General features: G+C 37.5%; 1 long non-coding RNA gene across 1 annotated transcript in view; it reads left to right on the forward strand.

The window, feature by feature from the left end:
- The first annotated feature begins 1,793 nt into the window (after positions 1 to 1,793).
- Positions 1,794 to 22,575, forward strand: part of LOC141278446 (uncharacterized) — a 34,665-nt gene continuing 13,883 nt past the window's right edge. Inside the window, exons 1-2 of the long non-coding RNA XR_012331198.1 lie at positions 1,794 to 3,248; positions 7,272 to 7,414. This is a non-coding gene — a long non-coding RNA (uncharacterized lncRNA). The remainder of the gene's footprint in view (positions 3,249 to 7,271; positions 7,415 to 22,575) is intronic.

Raw genomic sequence — 22,575 nt, forward strand, 5'->3', positions numbered from 1 at the left:
ACTGTATCCAATCTGGCTGAAATCCTGTTTGGCCAAATATACCCAGAATAGGATAACTTTTCATTAACATTGTAAAACTACCCTGATCCAGCTTACCACATTTTCTCACCCGGATTACTATGGTTGTTTCCTTGGTGCTCTCCGTTTTTACCCTGGCCCTATAAGTCTATAGTCCATAGAGTAGTCAGAGTGACGCCTTTAAAACATGAGTCAGATCATGTCATTTTTATTGATCAAAACTTTGCAAGGGCTACCAAGAACTGTGAAGAGTCTGAGATCTGATTTTATCTTACTCACAAGTTGATAAATTAGCCTATGATTATTTCATGGATGCTGACAGAAGACACAAGACTCCTGGGTCCAAAACAAGGATTTTATTACTCACAGCCTGGCAAGCAGCATGAGCATCAGCATATTTGTAGCAGTTCCTCATATCCTCCAAGTTCCAAGAGGGCAACACAATGGACCTAAATGATAATGTGCATAGACAATGGGTCTCATTGTAGGAGAGGAAACACTGAGGTCAAGAAGCCCATCATTTTGTAGGAAGTACTGAGCAAACCTGATCTTTGTCCTGGAGGAAGATGTCACATCATCCCTCAAGGTTGCTTATTACAAACACAACCCTGAGAAATGGCCTGGGTAAAGAGTGGTCAGGACCTTGCATTCTTGGCATACTTGGCAAGACATGTAGGAGAGCAAGAAATTCATGGAAGACAGTTTCTCCCAACAGTAGCTCCCCATGTTCATCAGAATAAAAACCAAGGTCTTTGTAATGATCTACAAGGCCCTACACTATCTGCATTCCTCCACCCCCATGTCTTTCTGTCTTTGCAAACTATCTCTCTACTAATCATTCACCTTAACTTAGTCATACCGGCTTCCATGCTGTTCCTCACACAGGTCAGGTACAATCCTGCTTGGGACTCTTGGACTTACTGTTCTTCTGCCTTGAATGCTTTTCCTCCAGATGTTTTCAGGAGCTTGCTCAAGTGTTACCTTCTCAGTGAAGCCTTTCCTGACCACTGTATTTATAACTGCTACTTCCGAACCTCTTGGCATTCCCTATCCCCCTATCCAGCTTTATTTTTTACTTTGCACTTATCACCATCTGACATATTATGACATACTATGTATAATTTATGTGTATGTGTGTACATATATGTATATATATAACTTGTATATGTTTATTTTATTGTATATCTCTCATATAAGAGGAGAGGGACTTCATTTTGTTCACTGCCAGATCAGCAGTGTCCAAAACCAGCACTACAGCTCACAGTAGATGCTGAGTACATATTTGTTGAATAAACTAATGATTTTGTATATTTTTCACATTTTCTAAAATAATCACTTTATAATAAGAAAAAATATTACTTTCTATATACAAGAAATTCCTAAATACAGCAAGTTGTTTCTATACCCAAACAACTCAGTCTGACCCCAGTCATGTCCCTGTTTGAGACAAGAATTGCTAGTAATTCTTCACCAAGAATTCTAGTTGACTAGAATTGCTAGTCAACTTCACCAAGCATTTTCCACATTTGGGGCACTTTATAAATTAGTTCATATAGTTTTCACAACATCTTTGTGAGGCATTACAAATGCCTTTTACCTATGAGAAAACTGAGGTTCAACTGAGTAACTTGTCTAAGATCACAGAGTTTGTAAGAATTGGGACTATGAACCTGGGCAGATCTGGGAAAGGAGGGCCACTGCTTGAGGCCCTGTGCTTTGGCATGCCTACCTCAAAATGTTTTAACTTCCTCTCAGGTGACTGGGACCAACTGGGTCCTGCAGTGCTGTCTGGGCAAAATGCCCTGGGCCTGGATGGAGAACTACATGGATCCTGAACTTATTTCTTCTCTTCCAAATGCTCTCCAACTCTCTACCCTGCATTGGGATCAACTGGATCCTGAGGAGCTGCAAAACTCACACTTATGGGTAACAAGAGACTGACCCAGATGTGGGTTCCAGGACAGCGGCTAGACAAGTGGATCACTCCCACTGGCTTTCGTTGGATCTCGTGAGATTGGGCCACAAGAATGGCAAACTCAGGTGACTCTTACCTCACTCACAGGCCATGTCCCAGGCTCAGAGATACTGGGTCCACTGCTAACACTTGGCCTTGAGCCACATGTTTGAGTCCTTGCATCATGACTTGCCTGTTTGTTTCAACCATGGTGTCTCTTAACTCTTTACAGCACCTGAGGATGGTAGGGGCAGTGGTCTTTTACCTCCCAACCCTGTGTACCCACACCCTTTCCTCAATATCTACATCCCGCTTCCAGCTGCATCAAAAAAGCCACCACAACTATCCAATGTTGCTTCAGCTGATGGAACAAAATCAGCTGCGACATACAACTCTGCTAAATACAGTTGCGTGCATTTGCTGTGATGTTACAACATGAAGTCTGTGCACATGTTGCCCTGAAGCCTGAATATCTTTCGTACTCTTGTCTAATTTCCATGCCCTTTCATCAGACTCCTCAGGAAAGCCTTCCCTGGTTCCTCCTGCATTTCCCTCCAGAGACCTGGTCTTCTTTGGAGTCACCCTTTATTTATACCTCTTTTGATAGTAATGGTGATACTGTATTTCTAATTATTACTTCATGAGACTGTCTTGCCCTCCAAACTGTGAAGTTCTTCAGAGCTATCTTTATATCTCCAACAATTTATCACCATACTTGGTCCATATTAAGTACTTAATAAATATTTGTTGAGTTAATGAATGAAGAAGAAAACCAAGAAGCACAGACCCAAGTGATTTTTGCAAAGTTTTAAAATGAATAACTTCAAATCATCTAAACGACGCTTCAGAAAGAAATATGTTACTTGAATCTACCACCAAATTTTATTGATTTCCTTATGGAAAACATGTGCTGTGTTCAAAGTCAAAGGAGCTTTAATGCAGGGTCAGATCCTCCTTCATAATACTTTGGAAGCAACATTGACAATGAGGAGATGGTGAAATGTTGTTACATTATAAATAAGGCTAAAAATATGTGCCTGATGTCGTTTAGCATTTGGGTCCTCCAAGAACCAAAAGTAGCCATGTGTGGCATTTAAACGTAACATCTGCTCTTTCACCCTGTTCATTGGGCTATTTGTGAAACATTCTAGTTTATTTCTTCAAAGTAAAGTGAGCAGGAGTAGGATTCCTTTGTTGAGAGTACTTTTGTTAGGCCGTGGAGGTGCTGTTGTCCATGGAAATCAGATGACTGATGGTGGCACTGGAGGAGCCACAGGTAGGTGGAGAGAATAATTTTGTTCCCCTATGACTTTTCCTCATGCTGACCTTCCTTCTTCTGAACTGGGAACTCTTGGCATAGTTTCTGGCCCCCCTTCCCCAGGTAGCTCATGCTGACCTTCCTTCTTCTGAACTGGGAACTCTTGGCATAGTTTCTGGCCCCCCTTCTCCAGGTAGCTCATTCTCACCCTCTAGTCCATTCCCTTCCCAAGCCCTACTACAGCAGCTATCTTTAACTGAAGAGATTTTTTGATTTTAGACATCCTAAAAATGAAGATGCTCGTCTAAATAAAACATCCTCCAAGTAGCTGTCAAAGAAAAAATACTAAATCAAAAGAAACACCAAAAACTTAAAGCAACTGGAATTTTTCCCATGTAGATTTAATGGTTTCTGAATTTTATTCTAAATTATACATTTTCTTCAGAGAAGCTCAGATCATCATCTTCGAGGGTCAAGGCAAACTTTGATGGGAAGCCTAACACTGTCTAAAGAAATTCTCCTTCAACTTGCTCCTTCATGGCCTACATTCCACAATTAGATGTTCATTTGTTGGCTTAAAATTTTGGAGACTTCTTTGTCTATTTAAAAATCTGTAAGAGTGTTTATGTATCACAACCTAACAGAGATACCTCAGAGTGAAGAGATCTTTCATATCTATTTCTGAGACCAAAAGACACTGGTGGTGATTGCAGGGGGTTGAGTAGAGGATGGGGGATACAAAAGAGTATGGGGGTGTGTGCTATCTGGGCCTGTTGCGAGTGAGGGAATTAAGAGAAGTCTTCAGGTCAATTTCTTTTATCTCACAATTTCCCCCAGCCCAGTCCTACTCAGAATTTGTGCAAAAAATTTTCACCATATGTTCTTTGGTTCCTTTTGCTAGCAATAGCCTCCAAATATCAAAATGTTTTGGTATTCTTTAAGATCTTAATGCTCTTTAAAGATATTTTTTTATTAACTGTAGCACATGAATCCAAGTTGAGGCAGAGACCAAAAGTCATGATGGGCATTCTCAGTGAATGCAGAATAGGATTGACAAACAGTAGAAATGGGAGAAAGAAAAAGATGCAGCAATCATGTCACAAGCTGTACACAGCTACATGTTTTCTGACAGAAATAAATTCTACCAACCATTTTGTGTCCACAAGCAGAGAAGGGAGGCATGAGTCAGAGATTCATTTTTATCAAATTGCTAATAGTCCGACCAAAAACTCCAGTGTGATTCAATTATCTACACTTCTCTATTCCTAATATCACAAATGCATTCAGCAAATTAAGGCCTTGAAAATGTATTTGCTGCCCCTCTAAAGTCTTTCCATTCTTCCTCTTCTCTCTTCCAACCCTCTAGCCCTGCCCTAAATTCCTTCCTTCTCTTTATTCATTAGTAGGGCTGGTGCTTTAATATTCTTTATTATCCATGAATTATCTGACAAAAAAACTGGGTATGGTTAAAATTAAGTTCCTCTGAAACAGTTCTAAAATACTGCACATAGAATTTAAGTAGGCTAATAAATACTTGGAATATCTACCATCTTTAAGATATTACAAATGAAGGATACAGGAACTTATGGTTTAGCGAAGAATTTACAATCTAGAAGGAAATGATAGCCTAGTGAGAGAGGAAGACAAAGCAATGTGGCTTTGCAATGGAAGAGGAACAAAGCACGGTAGGAGCACCAAGGAGAGTGGTGCTATTTCTGTCAAAAAGGAGAAATCCTCCTAAAGAAGGGAGATGATGGCTAATTGAAATAACCACTGGTTTTGAATAATAATTTTAAAAAGTACTTGTGAACTAGATCCTTTTCTACATATAAGTTTTAGCAAAACATTAAATGTCAGGGAGGGAGGTTACATAAACTACTAAATAAAGACTAATTTATTTTTGCTATGACATCTGTTAATAACAACACTTTTCTGAAAGGCCATGTCCAAGTTAAATGCTTGTAGAGGGTGAGTTAAAAGGTAATATACAAGTAAACCTTGTAGACTTATACAACATCAGCATCTTTGAAAACTGTTCCAATGTCAAATTTAAGTGCCAAGACTAAGAGAGGCAGCAGGTGTCCTGGCTTTGCCAATGGAGGGACTTGAGTTCAAATCCCAGCTCTGCCACTTGTTAGTCCTGTGACCTTTGATTCAGGTACTTTTTTGTTTTCTCAAAAGTTTTAGTTCTTTTCTCCTAGTAGAGAAATGTTATATAAATCTTACTGTTGTACACACCTAAATGAAGTTTCTGGGGAAAAAAATCACTGTTTAGTCACAAATAACTTTGTTAATTTCTTTCACTATAAAAATCAATCCCCCTCCCCTCACTGTATAAGTTACAATTATATGCACAGGAAGATTGGCTTGTAATCCTACTGAGTGAAAATTTTACTAATAAATTTCTCACATAATTCATAGATAATAAAGAACATTAGAGCACTACCCTTGGAAAAGGAGAGTCAGAAGGAAGGAATTGATTCAGGGTCTGAGGGTTAGAGGAGAGAAGAGGAAATCTGGGAAGCCTTGAGAGCGTCAGCAGAAGAAACTATTCATAGGTCCTTTAAGGTTTTTTTAAATTCCCATATTTTTCCTAAAGATTTTCTATACATACCTGCCAAATATGAGTTTCAAGTTGCTCTCTGTATGCTAGCATTCTTGATTTGTGTGCCTGTTTGACTCTTCAAGGGCTTTCATATTTATAATCACACTCATGACACCACAATGAATCTGGGCAGTGATTATTACCACCTACCTAACACTCCACCAGCAAACTAAGCCCAACGCTGACTGAGTTTCCCTAGCACTGAGCTCACTAATAGAAGAGCCCAGTCTTAACTCAGATTTCATAATTCTAATTGCTAGGCACTCTTATCTTCAAGCTTGTGAGGTTCCCCTCCTCACCTTTTCTAATGACGATATCATCCGTTTTGTCCTGGACATAATGCCAAGTGCTTTGCATGCAGTCTTGAATACCTAGAACCTCACTGCAAGTTAGGAAGGAGTATGCCTACTTTACAAATGAGGAACTAATGAGGCTCAGAAAGACTAAAAAACTTGCCCGAAATCACACAGTTAGTGAACGCCAGAGCCAAGATGCAAACCCACATTATTTAATATGCATTTCAAACGTCTTTTCCAAACAAATCTTGCTGCAGTTTTGTTCTCCGTTAAAACTCCATAGCTTTCTGTGTCTCCTCTTTGGAATGAAGTCTACAAACACCCTCTCTTCCCTACCCACCATTCTACTATAAAGTCCTAAAGACCAGTGGTTGGCTTACTCTACTTTTAGTACCATGCCTAGCGCTGTAACAGCTCAGATATATTTTTAAGTGAGCAGCACTACCCTTCAGAAAACCATTCCAAATAAACCAAAGCCAAGCCTGTGGCTCCAGCACTTAACTCCCATTGAAAATTAGTAAATGACAGGTTGCATCTGAATTAGTAGGATGTTCACTTCCATAGGAAGCAAATAGGTAGCCTCCTTTTATTTGCCAGTGAAATGAGAAAAAGTGATGACTTATACTTCCTTTGATGCTCATTCTTATGAGTCTTTTTTTTTTGTGTGTGTGGTACGCGGGCCTCTCACTGTTGTGGCGTCTCCCGTTGCGGAGCACAGGCTCCGGACGCGCAGGCTCAGCGGCCATGGCTCACGGGCCCAGCCGCTCCGCGGCATGTGGGATCTTCCCGGACCCGGGCACGAACCCGTGTCCCCTGCATCGGCAGGTGGACTCTCAACCACTGTGCCACCAGGGAAGCCCCTTATCAGTCTTTGAAGTTGACTTTCCACTTAAGGAGGCAAGACCTAGTATGACTAGGCAACAGCAGAAACTTCTAGATGGTGATATTTTTTAATCCTAATTATTTGATAAAGAAGATTAAAGTAACTCATGGTTTCAAAACTTGTTTATGGCCTTGAGGTCCTCTCAACTTTCGTCAAATCAGTTCACTCTCTTCTGTAGATCTAAGGGAAGTTCTGGTTAGGGCAGATCTCTCTATGGATTTAATCTCCATATGCTTTTCTTCCATTAATGTTCATAGGTGTCTACTGTTTTTCCTGGAAGCTCAGAGCAAGAGTACCAAAGCCTCAGAGATGGCAAAAGTTCATTGTTTGAACATCGTTTTTCAAGGGGAGGAAGTAAACTCATGCTAACAGAGTATCCTCTGTCATAAAGTTTCAAATGGTAAGTTTCAAAACAAAATGAAAAGTTTTCATTGTTTCCTGAGGAAATAAATAAGGTCACAGAAGAGACAGCTTAATCTTTTGTTGGTCAGATGTATTTGAGGATGTACATAAATTTGTCTCAAATGCTTAATAACCCTTAGACACCAGAAACTTAGGATAAGCTGTTTTGATGGGCTGACATTTGGGGTGTGATTCACTAAGACAAGCAGACCATCAAGATGAATTTCTAATGTATGCTAAATAAAGACGATGGAGTCTGAAAATCTGGAGAAGCATTTAGCACTACTATTCCTTAAATGTCAGTATGTGCCCAAGTCCCCTCTCTGGAAATACTACAGGTGAAAATTCCTTCAATGACTGTTCATGTCTGCCTCAGTGCCAAGAATATATAAGCTCTCATTCATGTGGACAATATCTCTTGAAGAGAAGGAAACTAACTTCGAATGGTTTAGTAATCACCTCAAAAGCACATCTGTCAAAGTGAATCAGGCTGAAGGTTTAGAGAAATATCTCTTGTTGTTGTTGCTTTGTTCAAATGAGCAGAACCCTTTCCCCCCAGAAATCTGAAAAGCTGACTCCCTTACATCCTTCAAGCCTCTCCTAAAAGTCACCTTCCCAATGACACCTTACCCCACCACCCTATTTAAAGCTGTAACCCTTCCCCAACCACCATCCACTTTCTTTCCCTGCTTGCTTTTCTCAAAAGCACTTATTACCAGCTGAAAAACTACATATTTCACTATTTTATAGCATCTCTGATTCCCTCAACCAAAATGCAAACTCCATGAGGGCAGGATTTTTTTTTCCTGCTGTATCCCCCATGCCTAGAATATAGTTGCTTTGGCAGATAGAGGCACTCAGTAAGTATTTGAGTGAATGTGTTAGTGAATAAATAATCTAGGCTTGGAATCTTATTAAAAGCGAAGCCATAAATTCAGAGATGTCAAGCAATAGTAGCTTTTCCTGTAATTTTTATAGGCCAGAATTTATCTTTAGTAAAACCACAGATTGCTTTTTTTAATGTATATGCCTGCAGTTCACACAGTTGGAGAGCTGTATACAAAATAGAATGTTTCAGGAGCGAAAACATGGTTTGTGAAATTTATCCTTTCTTTTTTTATTATTAACTCTCAAGCAGTTGCTGGTGGTGACGACTTGAGTATTCAAATACGTGGTGCTTTCTATGCTGGAGCTTAGGAAGAATAGCTTTTTTGTGGAAATGTAGGAAAAACACTGTAGGATGGAGAGAAAAGTCACTCTAAAATTCTATGCCTGAGTTTCTCAGGTTGTAAAACCCTTTCTCTGGAAAGGGGATGCTGTGAGAGTAAAAGTAAAGAGTAAAAGAAAATCAATTTGAAAAATATAAATGCTAGATATTATTGCTGCGAAGTTTTACACTTATTATTAATAAAGTTATGTACTTTGGCAACATGTTAACATTTAACACTTAATTTAGGAAAATGTTGGACCATAGTGAAAACTATCCAATGTTTGAAAACATTTGGATAAATATGCTTCCAGTGACTTTGTCTTGAAGAGAAGATTGAGAAAGGCAATTCTGACTTTCCTATGGTTGGATTTTCTGAAAACAACTTATCCAATCTACAAATATAAAAAGAATTTAACATGTCTTAAGTTCAATCAAAATGAATGGCAAATAAAGTTAGCTATCAATTTAAGATTTAGTCCACTATTTTAAATAATCAAATTATACAGTTCAGGTTTTTCTGTGAAAGTTCTAAAATAATAGGGACCTATCTATCTATACATCCATCCCTGAATAAAAATGACCCTAGAATTATAAACTGTAGTATATCTATGTCAAGAAATATGAGAACTGACAATTCTAATAAATACATTCACTGTTGCCATGCCATGGTGGAAACTTTAGCCGACTCTGGTACACAAATATTTGGTGTTTCCTGTCTTTGGTAGAATGGCTGACTCTGAGAAACCTCAAAATGTGTTGGGGCCTTAAGATCCCCACTCCCTTACAGATTGGTTCTGCTACAAAAAAAACTACTGCATGTGGTCTTGGCCACCCTGTATTCCCTGGCACTCAGTTTCCATTTATGTAAAAGGAAACAGATGACTTATATTATCACAGAAGCATCAGAGAATGTTAGAACTAAAGGAGATTTGGGGACCATTTAGCCTAACATATCTGCGTTATAGAAGAAACAAATTCTGAAGTGCCTGTATCTGTTGGATGTGCTAATTCTATTACTAATCTTTCCAGTCAGATTTTTACAGTAACTTCTCACTCCCTACCCCAAAATGAAATGAAACTAAGCTCTCTATTTAAAAAAAATCACAAAAGATATTATCTAAAATAAGAAAGATTATCAGGAGTAAATTTATGACCTATGACTAGCAATGTTATTTTTTTGAATTTTATTTAATTTTTTTTATACAGCAGGTTCTTATTAGTGATCCGTTTTATACATATTAGTGTATACTTGTCAATCCCAATCACCCAATTCATCACACCACCACCCCTACTCACTGCCACTTTCCCCCGTTGGTGTCCATACGTTTGTTCTCTACATCTGTGTCTCAATTTCTGCACTGCAAACCAGTTCATCTATACCATTTTTCTAGGTTCCACATATATCTGTTAATATGCGGTATATGTTTTTCTCTTTCTGACTTACTTCACTCTGTATGACAGTCTCTAGATACATCCACGTCTCTACAAATGACCCAATTTTGTCCCTTTTTATGGCTGAGTAATATTCCATTGTATATATGTAGCACATCATCTTTATCCATTAATCGGTTGATGGGCATTTAGGTTTCTTCCATGACCTGGCTATTGTAAATAGTGCTGCAATGAACATTGGGGTGCATGTGTCTTTTTGAAGTATGTTTTTTTTCTGGATATATGCCCAGTAGTGGGATTGCTGGGTCATATGATTTTTCTATTTTTAGTTTTAAGGAACCTCCATACTGTTCTCCATAGTGACTGTATCAAGTTACATTCCCACCAACAGTGCAAGAGGGTTCCCTTTTCTCCATACGTCTCCAGCATTTATTGTTTGTAGATTTTTTGATGATGCCCATTCTAACTGGTGTGAGGTGATACCTCATTGTAGCTTTGATTTGCATTTCTCTAATAATTAGTGATGTTGAGCAGCTTTTCATGTGCTTCTTGGCCATCTGTATGTCTTCTTTGGAGAAATATCTATATAAATCTTCTGCCCAATTATAGACTGGGTTGTTTGTTTTTTTATTATTGAGCTGCATGACCTGTTTATATATTTTGGAGATTAATCCTTTGTCCATTGATTGGTTTGCAAATATGTTCTGCCATTCTGAGGGTTGTTTTTTCATTTGTTTGTAGTTTCCTTTGCTTTGCAAAAGCTTTTAAATTTCAATAGGTCCCATTTGTTTCTTTTTATTTCCATTACTCTAGGAGATGGATCAAAAAAGATCTTGCTGTGATTTATGCCAAAGAGTGTTCTTCCTATGTTTTCCTCTAAGAGTTTTATAGTGTCTAGTCTTACATTTAGGTCTCTAACCCATTTTGAGTTTAGTTTTGTGTATGTTCTTAGGGAGTGTTCTAATTTCATTCTTTTACATGTAGCTGTCCAGTTTTTCCAGCACCGCTTAATGAAGAGACTATCTTTTCTCCATTGTATATCCTTGCCTCCTTTTTCATAGATTAGTTGACCATAGGTGCATGGATTTATCTCTGGGCTTTCTATCCTGTTCCATTGATCTATATTTCTGTTTTTGTGCCAGAACCATACTGTCTTGATTACTGTAGCTTTGTAGTATAGTCTGAAGTCAGGGAGTCTGATTCCTCTGGCCCCATTTTATTCCCTCAAGACTACTTTGGCTATTCAGGGTCTTTTGTGTCTCCATACAGATTTTAAGATTTTTAGTTCTAGTTCTGTAAAAAATGCCATTGGTAATTTAATAGGGATTGTACTGAATCTGTAGATTGCTTTGGGTAGTATAGTCATTTTCACAATGTTGATTCTTCCAATCCAAGAACATGGTATATCTCTCCATCTGTTGGTATCATCTTTAATTTCTTTCATCAGTGTCTTATAGTTTTCTGCATACAGGTCATTTGTCTCCCTAGGTAGCTTTATTCCTAGGTATTTTATTCTTTTTGCTGCAATGGTAAATGGAAGGGTTTCCTTAATTTCTATTTCAGATTTTTCATTACTGTATAGGAATGCAAGAGACTTCTGTGCATTAATTTTTCATCCTGCAACTTTACTAAATTCATTGATTAGGTCTAGTAGTTTTCTGGTGACGTCTTTAGGATTATCTATGTATAGTATCATGTCATCTGCAAACAGTGACAGTTTTACTCCTTCTTTTCCAATTTGTATTCCTTTTATTTCTTTTTCTTCTCTGATTGCCATGGCTAGGACTTCCAAAACTATGTTGAATAATAGTGGTGACAAGGAACATCCTTGTGTTGCTCCTGATCTTAGAGGAAATGCTTTCAGTTTTCCACGGTTGAGAATGATGCTTGCTGTGGGTTTGTCATATATAGCCTTCATTATGTTGAGGTAGTTTCCCTCTAGGCCCACTTTCTGGAGAGCTTTTATCATAAATTGGTGTTGAATTTTATCAAAAGCTTTTTCTGCATCTATTGAGATGATCATATACATATATATATATATATATTTTTTTTTTTGCGGTACATGGGCCTCTCACTGTTGGGGCCTCTCCCATTGTGGAGCACAGTCTCTGGACATGCAGGCCCAGCGGCCATGGCTCACGGGCCCAGCCACTCCGCAGCATTTGGGATCTTCTCGGACTGGGGCACAAACCCGTGTCCCCTGCATCGGCAGGCGGACTCTCAACCACTGCACCACCAGGGAAGTCCCAGATCATATAGCTTTTATTCTTCATTTTGTTAATATGGCGTATCACATTGATTGATTTGCGTATATTAATGAATCCTTGCGTCTCTGGGATAAATCCCACTTGATCGTGGTGTATGATCCTTTTAATGTGTTGTTGGATTCTGTTTGCTAGTATTTTGTTGAGGATTTTTGCATCTATATTCATCAGTGATTTTGGTCTGTAATTTTCTTTTTTTATAGTATCTTTGTCTGGTTTTGGTATCAGGCTGATGGTGGCCTCATAGAATGAATTTGGGAGTGTTCCTTCCTCTGCAATTGTTTGGAAGAGTTTGAGAAGGATGGGTGTTAGCTCTTCTCTAAATGTTTGATAGAATTCACCTGTGAAGCCAACTGGTCCTGGACTTTTGTTTGTTGGAAGATTTTAAATCACAGTTTCAATTTCATTACTTGTGATTGGTCTGTTCATATTTTCTATTTCTTCCTGGTTCAGTCTTAGAAGGTTATACCTTTCTAAGAATTTGTCCGTTTCTTCCAGGTTGTCCATTTTATTGGCATAGAGTTGCTTGTAGTAGTCTCTTATGATGCTTTGTATTTCTGCAGTGTCCGTTGTAACTTCTCCTTTTTTATTTCTAATTTTATTGATTTGAGTCCTCTCCCTCTTTTTCTTGATGAGTCTGGCTAAAGGTATATCCATTTTGTTTATCTCCTCAAAGAACCATCTTTTAGTTTTATTGATCTTTGCTACTGTTTTCTGTGTTTCTATTTCATTTATTTCTGCTCTGATCTTTATGATTTCCTTCCTTCTACTAACTTTGGGCTAAGTTTGTTCTTCTTTCTGTAATTCCTTTAGGTGTAAGGTTAGATTGTTTATTTGAGATTTTTCTTGTTTCTTGAGGTAGGCTTGTATTGCTATAAACTTCCCTCTTAGAACTGCTTTTGCTGCATCCCATAGGTTTTGGATAGTCGTGCTTTCATTGTAATTTGTCTCTAGGTATTTTTTGATTTCCTCTTTGATTTCTTCAGTGATCTCTTCATTATTTAGTAATGTATTGTTTAGCCTCCATGTGTTAGTGGTTTTTACATTTTTTCCCTGTAATTTATTTCTAATCTCATAGCATTTTGGTCGGAAAAGATGCTTGATATGATTTCAATTTTCTTAAATTTACCAAGGCTTGATTTGTGACCCAAGATGTGATCTCTCCTGGAGAATGTTCCATGTGCACTTGAGAAGAAAGTGTAATATGCTGTTTTTGGATGGAATGTCCTATAAATATCAATTAAGTCTATCTGGTCTATTGTGTCATTTAAAGCTTGTGTTTCCTTATTAATTTTCTGTCTGGTTGATCTGTCCATTGGTGTAAGTGAGATGTTAAAGCCCCCTGCTATTACTGTGTTGCTGTTGATTTCCTCTTTTATAGCTGTTAGCATTTGCCTTATGTATTGAGGTGCTCCTATGTTGGGTGCATGTATATTTATAATTGTTATATTTTCTTCTTGGATTGATCCCTTGATCATTATGTAGTGTCCTTCCTTGTCTCTTGTAAGATTCTTTATTTTAAAGTCTATGTTATCTGATATGAGTATTGCTACTCCAGCTTTCTTTTGATTTCCAATTGCATGGAATATCTTTTTTCCATCCCCTCACTTTCATTCTGTATGTGTCCCTAGGTCTGAAGTGGGTCTGCTATCTCTTGTAGACAGCATATATATGGGTCTTGTTTTTGTATCCATTCAGCAAGCCTGTGTCTTTTGGTTGGAGCATTTGATCCATTCACGTTTAAGGTAATTATCAATATGTATGTTCCTATTACCATGTTTTTAATTGTTATGGGTTTGTTTTTCTAGGTCCTTTTCTTCTCTTGTGTTTCCCACTTAAAGAAGTTCCTTTAGCATTTGTTGTAGAGCTGGTTTGGTGGTGCTGAATTCTCTTAGCTTTTGCTTGTCTGTAAAGCTTTTGATTTCTCCATTGAATCTGAATGAGATCCTTGCCAGATAGAGTAATCTTCATTGTAGGTTCTTCCCTTTCATCACTTTAAATATATCATGCCACTCCCTTCTGGCTTGTAGAGTTTCTGCTGAGAAATCAGCTGTTAACTTTATGGGAGTTCTCTTGTATGTTATTTGTCATTTTTCCCTTGTTGCTTTCAATAATTTTTCTTTGTCTTTAATTTTTGTCAATTTGATTACTATGTGTCTAGACGTGTTTCTCCTTGGGTTTATCCTGCCTGGGACTCTCTGTGCTTCATGGACTTGGATGCCTATTTCCTTTTCCATGTTAGGGAAGTTTTCGAGTATAATCTCTTCAAATATTTTCTTGGGTTCTTTCTCTCTTTCTTCTCCTGTGACCCCTATAATGTGAGTGTTGTTGCATTTAATGTTGTCCCACAGGTCTCTTAGGCTGTCTTCATTTCTTTTCATTCTTTTTCTTTATTCTGTTCTGCAGCAGTGAATTCCACCATTCTTTCTTCCAGGTCACTTATTCGTTCTTCTGCCTCAGTTATTCTGCTATTGATTCCTTCTAGTGTATTTTTCATTTCAGTTATTGTATTGTTCATCTGTTTGTTTTTTCTTTAATTCTTCTAGGTCTTTGTTAAACATTTCTTGCATCTTCTCAATCTTTGCCTCCATCCTTTTTCTGAGGTCCTGGATCATCTTCACTATCATTATTCTGAGTTCTTTTTCTGGAAGGTTGCCTATCTCCACTGCATTTAGTTGTTTTTCTGTGGTTTTATCTTGTTCCTTCATCTGGTACATAGTCCTCTGCCTTTTCATTTTGTCTATCTTTCTGTGAATGTGGTTTTCTTTACACAGGCTGCAGGATTGTAGTTCTTCTTGCTTCTGCTGTCTGCCTTCTCCATTTATCCTTTAATAATATCCTTTAATCCATAAACTGTGGCATACAACTTCAAGTGCATTGTTCTCTTGGCTGGCATAGTCCAGATAAGTAAAGATTAAATGGTACATTTTTGATAGTTTTGGATGCATTGAAGCAGTAAAATCAATTTAATAGTAGTCTGAATTGAATTAAGAATTTAGAAGAACAAAGTCTAGAAAGTCATTGACTTACAAAAATGTGTTGTTGGCTTGATGAAAATGTCATAACTAGTTTTGTGGTATGTGTGTTTATAAAGGAAATAATATAGCATGATAGTTAATGTAGAAATTCTAGAGTCAGCCCTGATCTTATTTCTAGTTATTAGTTCTGTGACCTTGTGAAGTCTCTTAATGTCTATAACTCTTAATATTCTCATTTCTAAATAGGGTTGAATATAAAGAGCTTGGCGTAAAGTTTGTCAAATTACAGGGCACAATAAAGTGTTACACTATGTGACAGAGTCACAATGTATTTGAAAATGGGTGGCAAACAGTAAAGTACTATATAAATGGGAGGTGCTCTTGCCACATGACTTTCATGAGAAACATGTAGATTTCCTGCACAGAGCTGAGATGGGGAAATTGTCAACCAGACATTGTTTGTATTGCCAGTGGCTCAATAAGTGGGAGAAAGGGTTAGCTATAAGTAACAAAATAAAAATATTCATTATATTAAAGATTAGCTCAATACAGGGCTTTTTAGTGGTTTGTTTGTTTTTAACCTGAAAGTACGAATAAGCAACCAAGAATCAATATTCTGAAAATGCATCAAGGGGTAAATGAGTCTTCGAGAGTTTGATCTTCCTGAAGCAATTCTAGTATAGCTAAGATCTTGGCTACTGTTGGAGCATGTATGTGGGGCAGAGGGTATAAATACAAATTCCTTAGCATGATATTCAAGGTCTTCACAATCTTGTCCCTGACACATTTCCAATTTTTCTTTGCAGTATATCCTCCCATATTCCATAATCTTCACTGTCTCTGTCCAAGCCATGCATATGCAGACATCTGTGTCTCTGTTTCACCTAAGATATCTTCTCTCTCTTCCTCACAATTGTATTTGACATAATACTTAATCAGTAACTAGAAAATCCTAAAAGCTTTTCTAGTTTCACTTTTGGAGATCATAACCTCTCTCCCTGTGTCTCCCAATCATATTTCTTTTATCTCCATTTGTACAAATATGTCACTTTACTTTGAATTACAGTTATTTGTGTTTCTTTTCTTCCTTCCTTCCTTCCTTCTCTCCCTCCCTCCCTCCCTCCTTTCTTCCTTTCTTTCTTTCTTTCTTTTCTTTCTTTCTGCTTCAAAAAGCTTTCCTGTTTCCATTTGGTCCAAGGCTTGGGTGAGAGTGCTCCAGAGTGGTTAAATAGCTGCCTAGTGGCTACAGAGAGGGGCTTCAGGCAGAAGCCCTGACACCAGAGAGGGCTCCTCAAAGGCCACTGGGTTCCGGAGGCTCCTAGTCGTGCTTGAGCATGAGCCTTTTGAAGGAATTCTTGCTCAGGCAAACCTAGAGATCAGCCAGCCTGCAGAGGTTGGTCAGGTGGTCACCCATCTTGATGAGTTTCACCTCTTCATCTGGGAGGTGGCTCTCTAGGAAGTCACAGAGGTGGGGGCCTGCACAGGCAGAACCCAGGGCATGGTTCAGGTTCTTCTCCATGAGAATGGCAGCTTCCATAGTGTCCTGGGTTTTACCCCACTCATTTTGAGATGGCTTCTGCACATCCTGGAAGAGGGCATGACCACCGTGCTGCTTTTGCATTTTCAAGAGACTCTTGGCACCCTCGCGCTTCTCCTCAGCCAATTCATGGAAAAAGTGGCCCATGCCCTTCAGAGCCATATAGTCACAGTCGAAATAGAAGTCCAAAGAGAGGTAGGTGTAGGAGGCCTGCAGATGCATATTGACCAGGTAGTTGATGGCGACCTCCACCTCGGTGGAATAATTCTGACAAATCTGGGAGCTCATGGTTGATCAGTAATAAGATGTTAAGCTCAAAAAATGGTGTTGGCTAGTTCTGGTGACGAAGGATAGCTGAGTGGCTGATTCCAAAGGTTGTGACTGGAAAAAAGGTTGGAGAGTGGTCAGAGGCTGGAGCAAGGGATGTCCCTGCGGTCTGTTCCGTCCAAACATCGTTGGAGCAAGAGAGAGATCTGTGGGACTGCTGAGTGCAGTGCCTATTTGTGTTTATTATTCTTTTACTTGAAGGCCAGCTCCTTGAGGGCAAGTTCCTTAAGATCATCCTCTGTGTCTTCTGGTCTCCATAGCCCCTCAGTGCCTGGTCCAAAGCTTTGCACACAATGAGAACTAAGAAATGATTTTTGGATTGAGTTGAAATCAGACTTCTTTGAATAAAGTCCATTACCTATAGGAGTATCCCTTCTGAGGTTTTGAGACATATCAGCTTTCCAAATGGCCTTAACAGTTAGGGGTAGTCATTGTAATCTTTGATGGTTTCAGAGAAAGAGGACTTGTAAAAACTTTGCTCTTACCAGTGAAAATGATCAGGCTGATATTGGGTATTAGAAAACCTATAACCTAATAATTTTGCTTACGTCATTGGAAAAGGAACCTCATTAAAAATAGTGGCAGCTGTTCCCTTAATGATACATTAATCCAGAAGCCTGTGGCCTTCTGCAATCTGTTAACATTTGCTGAGGACAGAAAATTTTAACGTCACAATTTTTGGTAAGTTTGTTAGATATATTTGAAGAAACATATGTATTGAGCCTCTACTATGAGCCATACGGTGTTCTAGTCTCTAATGTGACATTTGATCAAGACATAGCTAAAAACCATTTTATTTAGAAGACTGAATGCCAAACTTTGTCTTGTGATTTAAAGCAATGAAAATTAATTCACCTAAATGTACTTTTTCATATGTCTTTAATGTATGTATTACGTTCTTCTTATTTAGTGTTTTTCCTTTAGAATTTTTATATCTATCTCATCTATGTAAATATAGAATTTCCTTTTAAAAATTTCTTTATCACTTATTACAACTAGTATCTAAAAACAGTAGTTTTTCCCTTATTGTTCCATGCTGTGTTTTAATTATTCTACCTTTTTAAAATTGATTTTTATTGGAGTATAGTTGATTTACAATGTTGTATAACATTTTTTACTTAAACTCCAAGAAAGTGAAGAAATTTGCACTAAGGTGTAAATAAGAAGTCGAAGCTATGCTAAGCATATGAAATGAAGTTAATGAGAACCTAGCAATGTTGAATTAATTTAAAAAATACTTTCTTTATAAGATCCTTATGGATCAAATAAACTACAAAAGGAAACAAGTAAGTAATGCTAAAAGGAAACAATAAAGGAAAATGGAAAATAAAACATATGGGCTATAAAAAATAATGATTAAAATAGCACACAAAGGTAGATGGATATGAGCCTTTTGAAGGATAAGAGATAAAGAAGGATTGGCAGTCAGTAATTCTTAAAATGACAACATATTCATTGAAATACTTAGGCACCTGTGGCTTCCTAGAATTATGTCAATGTATAACAATTCATTTATCCATTTATTTATTTACCAAGCATTTATTTTACTTTTTTTTTCATTTTTGTTTCATTCATCCAACATAGATTATAGATTTCAGGTTTCAGAGATGATGACAACCAGTTGTAACTTGATATAGTAAAGCAACTGAAATATATAAAATTTCTATAAGTAACATCTTGTAATAGAATGGTGACAGTATATTTTCTTTCTCATGGATATTCATTAGGTTAAAACATTTTGAAAAGGAGACAGTGGTTTTATGTCTTGGGAATTCTTTCAGAGGAAATGTACATTTCCTGTAATAAATGGGCCCTAATAAAGCTGTTAAAGATAAATGAAATAAATGGTTATTTTTAAGGTAATACCAGTCAATAAATTTGAGTATGAAAATATGAGGAAATAATTCTTAACAGAGGAAGCAAGGGAAAAAATTGATAACTTTAGCTGTCACTTTAAAAATGAACAAAAATACTTCGTGTTTTTGTAAATTACTCATACCTCCTCATATTTGGGGAGAAGAATACAATCTAAGGTAAATAACACAAAAGTTGCTTTCCTACATCAGATATACTTTCTTCAAAGCTGGGTATATGTCAAATTCATTTTAAGGCTACTATTGGCCTTTAGCTCCACCAAAAGACCATCAGAAACACATGTTGATCATGCAAATCTGAGTTTGTTAGACTTACAGTAAGAAAGAACACCAGTATGATAGATTTTTAGCCAGGTCTGTGAAGGGAGAATTTCCAGGAGCAAGTATATAGGGCCCTAGGTGATTTTTAAGGCTGATATTGCAAGGGAGGAAACTGGGATTGGCAAAATTTATAACAAAGTAGCTTTGGTTTGGTGGACATGATAAGGAGAAGGTCTTGAAGTGAGCTATTAGTCTTTATAAGTAAGCTATTTTGGTTGGTTCATAGACTTATCTTCCAAAGCAAGTATTTCCTATAGCAAGCTGCTAAGTTGCTTTTGCCCAGTCCCAGTTTTGTTTAGCACAGAAGCAGGAAAATGTATTTAGTCTTCAAAGTTTGTAGCCCAGGAACAGTAAAGTATGATCTTATTTCTCACTGCAAATAACTTAAAATTAATTCAAAGACCAGATATTTTTCTTTTAGGGTAAGCATGCTTCTAGTTCTAGTTCATTCCTTCACCATGAAGGGATCTCAAATGACTCCTGTGCTTCTTTTGGTCCTTACAGTATTGTATTCTTGTCTCCTTTTTAAATAGTCAAACTCTCATTGTTTTATTCACATATTTGGTTGGTCTCCACTGTTTCCAGTGTTGTGCTAGTTATCAGGTACGCAAAGTTGAATGAGTGTAATCTTGCATGAGATGAACATGCAAACAAATACATGCAAGAATTGATAGCTTGCACTGTTGAAACATTTTGCAGAGGGTACACAAAGAAGGTGTGGATGGTTGGACAAAGTTTTATACCGGAGCTAATGCTCGATCTGAGTTTCAAAGCATATGGAGGAAGAGGGAGAGAAAGGAAGAGAATTGTAGGTTAAAGGAACAGGTGTGTAAGTTTGGGAAACTGCCAACTAAACAGAATGACAATTTAAAATAGAAGTATTACTTATATAGGAATATTTCATTCTTGCTCACAGTTTCTTTTGAACATAGGTCTTATTTCCCTAATAAATCTGAAAGGATCTTGTGCATGGAAAATCTTTTTATATCCCTCATGTCACCTAAATCTGTATCTAGAGAATGTGTTGTAAATACTCTGATTTATTTATATATGGTAACTGAGAAGACCAGAAGGAAAAACATTGTGAGTTGGATTATTTACTCTAACCAGTTTAGCAAATTACTGTTATTTTAACAGGGTTTTCAGTGGGTAGAAGACACATGGGTGATTCCTATAGTAATTCAAGCAAGAAGCTCTCCTCAGCTCTATAATTAATGATTGTGCCCAATATTCAGGGCCAGATTATTAATAACTCATAAGAAAGAGTATTTACCTGATACTTATGTGCAGTAATTTTGCGTGGAAAGAATGGATGCATGTGTATATCACATTAATATTACCAGGTATGAAAGAAAGTCAGCTAGGGGGTTGGGGGAAAGCTTTTCTTTATGTATTAAAAAGATAGCTGTGACAAAGCGAGAGAGAGGCATGGACATATATACACTACCAAACGTAAGGTAGACAGCTAGTGGGAAGTAGCCGCATAGCACAGGGAGATCAGCTCGGTGCTTTGTGACCGCCTGGAGGGGTGGGATAGGGAGGGTGGGAGGGAGGGAGGGAGACACAAGAGGGAAGAGATATGGGAACATATGTTCCCATATGTATGGCTGATTCATTTTGTTGTAAGGCAGAAACTAACACACCATTGTAAAGCAATTATACTCCAATAAAGATGTGGGAAAAAAATTTTGATTGACCATTAAAAAAAAAAAAAAAAAAGATAGCCCTGTGAGGTTTGCTCTCCTTCTTTCTTGTAGTCTGTGATGCTGATGTGATACAGTCATGCCTGAAGCTCTGGTAGCTGAGTTGTTTCATCGAGGTTACAATAGTATAAACACCAAAAAGCCCAAAAGCTGAAGATGGCTGAGCAAGAGGTTATGAATAGGCTGGCTTTTTGATGACTGAGTTGAGGAACCAATCCTGGGCTTCCTAGCTCCAGACTTCTCCTTATGGAAGATTATTAAATTGCTTAAAGAACTGTTTGTCAGGTCCTAAAAATCTTGCAGCGATAAGCTTTCCTTACTGAAACAATCCCAGTATATGCCTCTTACTAGATTTTCAATGAATATTTGTGTAAGGGGTGTTACTGAACTCAGAGGGGTTTGTGGGTTAAATTGTGTTAGTCTGCTAGGACTGCCATAACAAAAGATCACAGAGTGGCTGGCTTAAACAACAAATTCATTTTCTAACAATTTTGGAGGCCAGAAGTCAAAGATCAAGGTGTGGACAGGTTTGCTTTCTCCTGAGGCTCCTTTCCTTGCCTTGTAGATGGTCACCTTCTTGCATTGGCCTTATATGTCCTTTCATCTATACATGACTATCCCTGGTGTCTCTCTGTGTATCCTAATCGGTTCTTATAAGGACACTAGTCAGATTGGATTAGGGCCCACCCTAGAGGACTCATTTTAACGTAATTACCACTTTAAAGGCTCTATCTCCAAATATAGTCACATTCTAAGGTATTGCAGGTTAGGGCTTCAACCCTATGAACATGAATTAGGGAGGACACAGTTAATTCCATAATATAAATATTATGATTTAGTGTCTATTACTGCTTGTTTATTTCTTCATATGAACTTTTGAATCAGCTTGTTTATTTCCAAAGAAAATAAGTTCTTATTTTGTTGGGATGCTTTAGACCTGCAGACTAATATTGGGAAAATTAGTAGCTTTATGCTATAAACCTTGTGTAAGGAGAGGTAAGTTTTTCTTTTGATCAAGTGTTTTTCTGTCTCTCAGAAGCATTCTAAAGTTTTCTTCCTAGAATATTTTTATCTTTTTGCTAATTATTATGTAGCTATATTATCTTTGTCTAAACATATTATAAATATTATGTTTTTTAATGGTTTTTTTTTTATTGAAGGCTGTTTATATTTGTACCTAAAACTTCGTATAGCTTGTAATAGTTTTGATTTTGAATCTCGTGGCTTTTCAAGTACTACAATACTATCATGTGCAAGTAACGTTAATTTTGCCTTTTTCCTCCAAGTTTTACAACATATATTTCTTTCTTTTCTTTCTTTCTTTCTTTCTTCTTTGTCTAAGTGTGTTAGCTAGAAGCCAGTTTTCATCTTCTAGTTGTTTCCTATTAAGCTTGCTGATGGATTTTGTATTTAGAAATAACTAGAAAATATCCATCTGTTGTTATTTTATGAATGGCTTTAACCCAGCATAGATATTAAATTTTATCAAATGTTGTTTCAGCAACTACGGCAGTTGTGCATCAGTATGGGTGCAGATATCATGCAGTCTTTCT

The sequence above is a fragment of the Tursiops truncatus genome, chromosome 4, assembly GCF_011762595.2.
Source record: "Tursiops truncatus isolate mTurTru1 chromosome 4, mTurTru1.mat.Y, whole genome shotgun sequence".
Classification (NCBI taxonomy): domain Eukaryota; kingdom Metazoa; phylum Chordata; class Mammalia; order Artiodactyla; family Delphinidae; genus Tursiops; species Tursiops truncatus.